A 10,306-nucleotide genomic window follows, 5' to 3' on the forward strand; every position below is an offset into this window, starting at 1 on the left:
TGAGTTCCTTGGAGAAAAGAACTTGGGAATAGGCTTCCCCCAACTTACAAAATTTCTTCTTTTGGCAAGGGGAGGCTGAAAGTTAAGAGATAATCTCCTGGTGAACCCCATCTGGTCAAAGAATCTTTGCCAATGATGAATGCTTATTTCTACAGTAAACCTTTGCCAATTGCCGCAAAGGGTAAGTTCTCCTCAAAACATCACTGTGTATGTGTGCTTGATAGGCAGTTCAAAGGTTGAGCATTAAGGCTCATTCTGAACAACCACCTTGGTCAATGGTCAATTTTGGAGACATTTGGCTACTAGAATGACACACTATGAGACCAAAGAAGGCCTGTGTGCCAGGTGGTCAGTGCCTCCTAAGAGGACCCTAGAAGAGAGGCTTGCCAATCCTTCCAACCATGTCACACTATCCCAAGTACACTCATTCCTGTTTCATTTAGACTGAAACAGGTGGACTTTCTGTTTCCATCATCAGATTGTTGCCTGGGGGGGGGCTGCGTCATTCAGTGCCAAGAACTTGAGGTGATTTGCACATGGCTAACTTCTCCATAACTTCAAGGGAATGGGGACCTTTGCCTTCCCTACATTCTATAAATTGCCCAGGCCAGATCCATGTGTGGAGGAAAATATCACTGCATGATGATGGCCGTGGTGGTCTCTTGAAGAGGAACATATTACTTCCCTTTACTACAGAATATCACAAAGATATGACTGCTGGTAGAAACTTCTTTGTGAGTGTGGAAATCAAGTCTCTTTTCCTTTGGGTCCAAGATTTCCACTTCTAAGACAAAGCAGATGCCTATTTCTAGTAACAAATGATGATGTTCCTCCAAAGTCAGCATGGTGGGGTAGACCACTAATCTTGGAGTTAGAATGACTTCAGTTCAAACCCTGTCTCAAATGCCTACTAGCTGCCCCAGTTTCTTGCCCCAGTTTCCTCATCCCTAAAATAGGAGGGCTGGGCCGGTTAATCTCTTTTCCAGCTTGAAATCTTTTCGCTAGTGATGCTTCTATTACACCTCCCACCTGGAAGAAAATATTCTCATACAAATAACCAAGTTGGCATTCTGCATGGTGTCTCTCATATGGCAAAGCCAGAGAGATGGTTACTCTCCTTAATCTCTTCTTGGATTTATTCAATTTCCTCAAATGTCAGCTTTGCCTAAATATGAATAAATCTGCAAGTCAGCCCTATCTTCCTTTCTCCCACCTATGCATCAAAACGCTCGTGCCAGACTCCTGCACATGCCTTGTTTCTCTATGAGAGTGTTTTCCCCCTCGCCCTAGAAATCATTTGACTTCTCTGTGTTGCATTAGACCACTGTCATTAACGACAAGGGTGTCATTTGGATGTGATCTGTGAGGCAGTGGGAGCTTTGAAGTTGAAAGATAGAACAGACACAGATAAATTGTGCTCTGAGTAGGCTGCTATCCCACCATTATTGCCAGCAATTATTTCACCGAGTGACACATCTGATAAAAAGTCAGCCGCCTTCCTCCAGGAAGCATCTTGGGGAGCTACAAGCCAGGCTACCTCTGTCGGATTTCTTTTTTTCAGCTGACAAAAGCTCGTTAGTTCTTAGACTGGAGCGTCTTGCTCCCATTCCTCTGTTGTTTCCTGTCGGTATTTCATGGCAGAGTTTTCAGATGTCAACTACATTATATTGAATTCAGTTCAGATGCTCACCTTTCCTGGAATGAGTTGGACTGTTCTCTTTTTGGTGAGGATGGGTGGGGTAGGTCCTTTCCATGATCCCCCCTTTGTTCTCTTTCAGGTCCTTATGACCAGCCTGTTTCCATTATTGACTTCAACTATCAAAATTGGACACAGCGTCATGGTCTTTCTTAAGGCTAAAACAAATATAAAAATGAGAATAAATATGCCTAATTAGCATCCCCTGTTGCATATGAAGTACAAGTCTGTTGATAGGTTCATTCCTTTTTCCAAGGTTAATTGTTTAAGTGAGGCTGTGTTAGAGGTCTCAGGATGAGAAAATTTAGATTGAGCTTGACTCCCTGATGGGAAATGTGGTATTTGTGAAATTCAAGTGCCCCTTAAATTAGAGAAGGCCAATGATAGTGATCATGGCATGCATGAAGTCTTGCTTAAAGATGACTTTGTGAGCACAATTGGTTGGCATTGGATCTCCTGCCAAAGGACATCAATAAAATGTCACATAGGTTTAAAATCTTTAAAGCATTTACAAACGTGGATAGAGTGTGAGAATTTTTACTATTGTGTGATAAGACTTCAGGCTACTATTAATCATATTATTGAACTAATTTTAACGTCAGGAAGAGAAACATAAATTGTCATTTAATTTGGGAAGAGTTTAAACCTGTTTTCCTAACAAATTATATCTCCATCCCTCTTCTGTTTGAAGAAATGGAGCCTTGGGGAGATTTGCTTTTCCCAGGGAGTTTGATAAATCTTAAAATGGATTTCTGATAATAAATTAGGTGATAGCTGATTTAACAGACCCAAGATAAGGCTGTGCAATTTGGTTTAGAATTTAGAGTTAAGAAAAGTCAAGAATAGTTTAGAAGCATAGAAATTAATTCACAAAAATAAAAAGTTTGCAAGAATTCTAAGATAAGGTTAAAGGTTAAAGCACTCATAACAATGCTTTTATACTTCCTGGTTGTTGTTTTTTTTTTATTCATTCAGTCAGGTCTAACTCTTTGTTACCTCATTTTGGGGTTTTCTTGGCAAACATGTTGGAGTGCTTTGCCATTTCTTTCTCCAGTTCACTTTACATATGAGGAAACTGAGGCAAATAAGGTTAAGTGATTTGACCAGCTAGCAAGTGTCAGGCTGGATTCTAACTCATGAAGATAAGCTTTCCTGATTCCAAGTCTCATGCTCTGTCTATCGCACCACCTAACTGAACCATACTTACTGGTACAGCTTGGCTAAGGAGAAGAAAATTTCTTCTACAAATACTGATAAAGGGTACCTGGAGCCTCTGACTTCAAGAACTGAAGACAGATTTATAACAATTGGTCTGAAATACCAGCTGAGGAGACCTCTCAGGATCTTTGTTTGGAAGATGAATATTAATCAGAATACCTGTAGAAGATTAGAGGACTGAGTTTCAAGTGACTCTGAAGAGAATTCCTCATTTAATAATATATATATATATATAATATATACTTATATATTTATGTATATGCACATATATTCATAGATACCAGCCAGGGTTATATACTCATATACACATACACATGTATGTATATACATATGTAGAGGTATGTATATGTATATAAACCTAGCTGATATCTATGAATAGATGTGTATATACACAAGGATACATATAAATATGTGTATGCATATATATGTATGTGTATACATGCACATGCATGTATCTGTATATGTATAAAAAACACAGACTCTAGACAGACAGATTCCCCAGAACAAGGCTGATTTCCCTACCTAGGACTCTAGAGGTCATTCTGGAGTATTGTGTAGTGTTTGTCTAGTACTATATAGCTCATGAGCCCCCACAAGTGTTCTTCCTCCCATGTTTGTAATTTGATATGTTAGCCATACAGAGATATTTGCTTTTAGAAATGGGTATTAATCACGGAGATAGAGTTTGTACCAAACATTCCCCTCAAAAGTCTGTGAAATACTATGCTGTAAGTACATGTGAGAACCAGCAAGGCCAGTTTGCCTGGATTGTAAAATGCATGAAGGAGCTATAACCACATCGCCCTGAGAAGACATATTTCAAGATTACCCTGAAAATTGCTGGGGTTTGGTGACCAGATGGAGCAGAGAGTAGTAGAGAACAATGTCTACAGAAGATCAGGCCTAAAAGAGCACAAAAGGCTAACAACAGTATAAGTCATCAGTTACCTTGCAGCATTAGAAGCATCAATCACCTTTCCATGTGCACTGGTCTCATATGTTCCTACACTGGGAAACCTTTGTTTAGTTGCTCTGACCACAGGAGATCTCCATGTATAGATGTTCCACACAAAGTCCTATGAAGCTTCTCTGATGCACCTGTGCTATATTATTAATGGAATTTTGAGGTCTAGGTTTCTGGAGGGAATGGTCTAATGGTACTTTGTATATATTTGTTATTTGATTAATTATTATTAACTCACTAAGTGTATTATTTGGCTGACTGGTAATAGTAAAATACATCATTGGAGGCAAACACCGTAGTTTGAAAAGGGTTACAAAATACTTAGAACCTGGTGTGGCCAACAGGAAGCCCAGAGGAGGAGTACCTGGGAGCACTACGTTAGCAGCATCTATTTATTAAGCACATAAGAGGTGTAAGATACTACATTAGGCACTGAGGGTATAAAAAAAATTCAGTCTCTTGTTCTCAAGGAACACTTTGAAGATGACCCCCAAATTCGTGTAACTATTTTAATGTTACATAAATAAACTTAATAGAAATTGTTACCCATCACCACTGCTTAAGGATTATACAAAAAATACTGAATATTTTGTTTTTTTCCAATTTTATTTTTAAATTAGCAAACTTTTATTTCATTTTCCACTTGGCTCCTTCCCAAATTAAAAAAAAATGCAAAACTCTTGTCATAAATGTGCAAAAGTAATTCCCACATTGACCATGTCTAAAAGTGGATATGGTGGTGTCCATGAGCATGAAGGGACGATGTAGAATTTATAGAAGATGTCAGTGGTGGTTGTAGTTGAGGATAATTTCTCAGTAGAAACGATGGTGATAGAGGGCAGTAATGAGCTGAGGTGGAAATGTACTAGTCCCACATGAGAAAATGTAAGCTTCTCTTCGAGGAATGAGTTACCAGTATCAAGTTCTTATACCAGATAGACCAGGAGGAGGACGTGCATTCTCTAATATGGTTGGGTGGGTGGGCTAACTTTTGAAAGGAGTGCATAGATCACTGAAATTGTGGTTTGTCATTGCATCGATTAGAGTTCTCTTATGTTTCAAAATTATTTATTAATGTATGAATTTATTTTCCTGGTTCTACTCACTTCATTCTGCATTAGTTAATATGTCTTTTAAGACTTACATGCTCCCTTTCATCATTTCTTATAGAACAAGAGTATCCCCTTACAGAGAATCATTTTGTAGATTGGAGCAAATGGAAGCTAATGACTTTATGAGAAATCAAGATACTATAAAACAGATCCAAACAAATGAAAAAATAGAAGGCAATGTGAAATATCTCATTGGATAAACCACTGTCCTGGAAAATACATCCAGAAGAGATAATTTAAAAATTATTGGACTACCCAAAAGCCATGATCAAAAAAAGAGCCTAGACAACATCTTTCAAGAAATTATCAAGCAAAATTTCCCTGATATTCTAGAAATCAGAGGGCAAAAGAGAAATTGAAAGAATTCACCAATAGCCTCTTGAAAAAGATCCCCAAAAGAGAATTATCTGGATGCTCAGAAAATGAGTAATATTGGGGAGATTTTTCCTCCACTCTTTTGGTAGATCTTGGAAAGACTGAACAATCCCAAACTCTTCACAAAGAGGTTATCCATTTTACTATACTTATTTTCACCTCTGATACATGTTGTTTGTGTACAACTGAGCAAGTCTCAACCTCCCAATGTTCTAAGATCTCTCTCAGACAATAAGTTGAAGAGACAATGCCCCCTTGAATTGGTAGAAAGTATACTAATTGAGAAGTTCCCTATGTCAATGAAATCACATATCCAGTCCTATCCCTATTTCTATTATAAAAAATGACAGAACAGGACATAATATGACATGACATGGCTTAACATAAAGCATTACACAAAATGTCAATTATCTTTGAAGAGTCATAGAAAACAGGATAAGTAATATAGGATTGGAGAAAGACCAATGTCCTGATTTTCAAAGATGAAAAATACAATGTATTTTGAAAACCATAGAGTAGTAAATTCCATATCAATACCTGGTAAAGAGGATAGTTCGAAAACCTTTAGAAAAGGAAACGGTGATTTAAAAGATCCATGGTGATTTTATTAAGAGCAGAGATTGCTAGATAAACCTTGTTTCTTTTTTTTGTGTGTGTAGGGCTACTAAACGGCAAATGTTGGATATTTAGTTTACCCACATTGTAACAACGTATTTGATAAAATCTTTCATTGGTGGATTCCTTATAGAGAATTTAGATGACGGTCAGGCATGATGAGAAAATGGAGATGGTTTAAGATCTTCCCTTTTGTAAGGAAGAGACCACATAGATAAGTTCACAGTATAGTTGAAGTATAATGTAACAAAATGATGATTTTGTGTTTAATGATACACTTCCTTTTCCTCTCTTTTGCCTCTGGTCCTGCCTATTTGGGGGTCACTCGATATTTCTTCCAATCAAAAATATCCTGTACTACTTTGAAATTAACTATATCTATAAGGATTATGATAATATATTCTCTTGAGGCTGGTATGTTCCAACACTTGAAAAATAAGTAGGATGAAGACAATCCTCTCACCCCGCATATCCAAACAGTTACTAAGTTGTGTAATTTCTCTCTCTACACTAATTCTTACCTATGTTCCCTTCTCTTAACTCACGTAGCCAACACTCTAGTTTAGGTCATTAGCAATTCCTTTGTCTAGTGAAGTAATTTCCTAGTTAATCTCTCTGTCTCAATTTTCTCCCCACTCGAATTTATTCTTCACACAGCTACCAAAATGATTTTCTTAAAGTATTGATATGACAGTGTTACCCCCTCCACCTCCAGCAAACTCCCTATTCCTCAGAGCCAACTCCCTATTCCTTTCAGGATCAAATGTAAATTATTTCATTTAGTTTTAAAACTTTTCACAACTGGGCTCTTTCTCCTTTTTCTAATATTGTTTAAATCTACTCCCTTTTGTGCATTCTAGCACTCCATTTTCTTCTCTTGCACTGTCTGTCCCCAATGCCTTGAATGCTTTACATCTCAACCTTCATCTCTTAGAAAACAAAAGTAATTTCCCATTCTCACAGTTCCTAGTCCATTCTTTCTAAGGTTGTTTCTTTTTACTTTGTGTTTATTTTATATTTAATCATCTTTTACTTTTTAATTCTTTCTTTTAATTTTCCATACTGATTGCAGTCTTTATTGTAATGTACTATCTAAAGGATTGGTGTAATGTTTCTGCTTTTTCTTTATTTATAAGCTCTTTATAACCAAACATTCATATATTTGAAAGGTAAAGTTGAAAGTATATATACTACTTACAATTTCCATTCAGTAATCATCAAAGTTCTTATTTAAGTTTTTTCTAACCCCAAATGCAGATCCTTAAATTCTTTCTTAATTTTCTCTAAGATTTCTCTAGTTCTAAAAGGTGTACACTGAGGTCAGCAATTACTATTTCACTGCATGGATCTCATAATTCTTTACTTTTTCCTTTATGAAAGTATATGCTGTTTGAGATATATATATATATATATATATATATATATACATATATATGTGTGTGTGTGTGTGTGTGTGCGTGTGTGCGTGTGTGTGTGTATATGTATATATATTTAAATTTATGAGTTAATTTTCTATAGTGTCTTTAAGCATGTTTACTTGCTTACATCTTTGAACCATGTCTATTTTTACCGTGACCTTGTATGAGATTATGATCACTGCCTCTGCCATTTTACATTAAACTAAGCAATAATAGATTTTACTCTATCCCCTCACTTTAACTCTACATAAATCAATCAATTAATCAACATTCCTTTATTAAATGCCTTCTATGGGACAAACACAGTGTTAGGTGCAGTAGATAGGAGTACAAAGAACTAAAAAATCACTACCAGCAAAGGGGAGACAAGTATGTACAAAGATTCTCTCTGTCTCTCTCTCTGTCTCTCTCTGTCTCTCTGTCTCTCTCTCTCTCTCTGTCTCTCTCTCTCTCTCTGTCTCTCTCTGTCTCTGTCTCTGTCTCTCTCTCTCTCTCTCTCTCTCTCTCTCTCTCTGTTACAGTGTGTGTGTTACATTTTAAAATCATTAAGTAGTTATTGAAGATTTGTTTTAGTAGGGCATGATCAGCTTGTGTAGGAATTTTTTTTTTATTTTAGCAACTGTGGAGAATAGATTAGAAAAGGAAGAGGCTAGAAGCAGGGATAATATTGCAGTATCTGTGTTTTAGCTCTGAACTACACACATACACTATACTTATATCATAAATGTAAAGTTAATAAATACAAGTGTGCAGAAGGGAGATAAATACAACTTAGTTTCTGAGGAATGGCACTAAAACTTGGATAGATAAAGAAAGGTTTCAGTCAGAAAGTGGTGCTTCAGCAACATATTTAAGGAAGAGGGAAACTCTTTAAAATAGAAATAAGAAGGGAGTACATTCTAAGCACATGGGGGCAGTCAGTACAAAAACATTCAGGAGATTTTGTGTATGTGTCAAGAGTTGTGTATGGGGGTGGCCAGGTGGCTCAGTGAGTAAAAGTACCGGCCCCAGAGTCGGGATGACCTGGGATTGAATCCGGGCTCAGATACTTAGCACCACACCCAGAAATAACTGGCCGTGTAACCTTGAGCAAGTTACTTAACCTCAATTGCTTAAAAAGAAAAAAAAAAGAGTTGTGTATGAAGAACAGAAAGAAGGCCAATTTGGGTGGGTTGTGGAGTGTGGGGATAAGCGGGGAGAGGGAGTAATAGATAACAAATTATTGGATTTTGTTTCTCATGCATTCAGCATCCCTGCTCTATTTTATGGGCAAGTTCATCCCATTCACATTCATGGTTATGATTTTTATGTTTGTTTTTCCCTCCATCATAGCCTATTATAATGTTTCTTTTCTTTGCCACCCACACACCTTTTAAAATGGAAAATAGTAGAAAAAAAAAGAATGAAATTATCACCTCTATAAAATATATTATTTCTTACAGTCATTATCCTGTGCCTTCTATCTATTTGCACTGTATCCTCTGGTATTAATAGTCCTAGATTATTGTCCAATGATTTCTTGAAATATAGTGTCCAGGTTTTTTGTTTCATGATTTTTGGGAGAAAGGAAGTAAGGGGAACCTAGTGATTATTAAATTTTCTCTCCTCATCTTGTTTTTAAGTTTTCTTTCAATTTTTTTTTATCATAATCAATTTTTTTCTTGCTGTATTATTGAATTTTTGAGGTTTGGTTTCTAACTTCTGTTCCAAGATGTTTGTTCTCCTCCCAATTTTTTCCCCAAAACTTCCAATTTCCCTCTTTACCTCCTTCATTGCTTTCAGCATGCCTTCTACCAGTCTTTGAAGTCATTGTGACCAAGCCATTCTCTTTTCTGGTATTTAAGTTGTAATTTTCTCCCAATCATTTTCTTCTACTAGAGTTGTGGCTATTTTAGCCAATGGTGTCAAACTTAAACAAAAATATATCCCTCTCCATGCAAATTGACTTAGAAAACCACAAACTAACATTATCTATGTTGTATTGTGTTTTAATTAATTTTGTTAAATCATTTCCCAATTACATTTTAATCTGTTCAAGTGAATTATGGAGTTTTGTCAATGGTTGTGGGCAGAGTTTGATACCTCTGCTCTTTACCAATATTATTTCTTCATCATGTTAAGGATTTTCATATATTTACTTATTCTTAATAATGGCTACCTATGATTAGGCAGAGATACTATTACTACTAAATATAATAATAATGATGATGATGATGATGATGATGATAATTAATAATAATAATAATCTCTGCTGGTGAAGTCCTCCCCTACCATACTTTTTGTTATTTCTTCTGAACTATTTCTACTGCAATTGATGGAGTTACTATCATGCCAGGTCCTCAGTGCAGAGTCTTGTGTGGAAAATGATGGCTCCCTGAAACCATGTGGAGTTCTCGGTCCTCAGCCTAGAATAGGGCAGTCACCAAAACCCAACAGATAGTAACATCTGGGATATGGCCTGGGTTTATAGAACTTGAGCAAGGTGAGCTCAAGTTTCTGAGTCCTTCCCATTCATCAAAGTCCTGGAAGAGGCAGATTGGCTTTGTCAGGAGATCATGGCCTATAGTCTCTTCTTTGTCAGCATTGGCAAAGACTAGGGCCTGTACTGGATAGGGTCTAATAGTATGGTTTAGTATTACTTTGTCTTTTGGCTGTGCTTGTTCCCCTGAGGATTACTTAATAAAGATTTCTTTTCATTTTCCTTCATTTGTTTCATTTAGTCCCATTTCTTTTAGTTTTTGATATGGGTCTTGCCTGGGAATCCATGAATCTGTTTTTAAAAATATGTTTGATAATTATGTTTCAGTGCCATTGGCTTCCTTTGCGATCCTATGCATTTTATTTTATTCAAAATTTTTGAAATGTTATTATGAGAAGGGGATGCACAGGCTTCACCATATTGACTGCC

This window comes from Petaurus breviceps, unplaced genomic scaffold (assembly GCF_028583685.1).
Source record: "Petaurus breviceps papuanus isolate PSGF00001 unplaced genomic scaffold, PetGlider_PUasm1.0 90762, whole genome shotgun sequence".
In the NCBI taxonomy this organism is placed as follows: domain Eukaryota; kingdom Metazoa; phylum Chordata; class Mammalia; order Diprotodontia; family Petauridae; genus Petaurus; species Petaurus breviceps.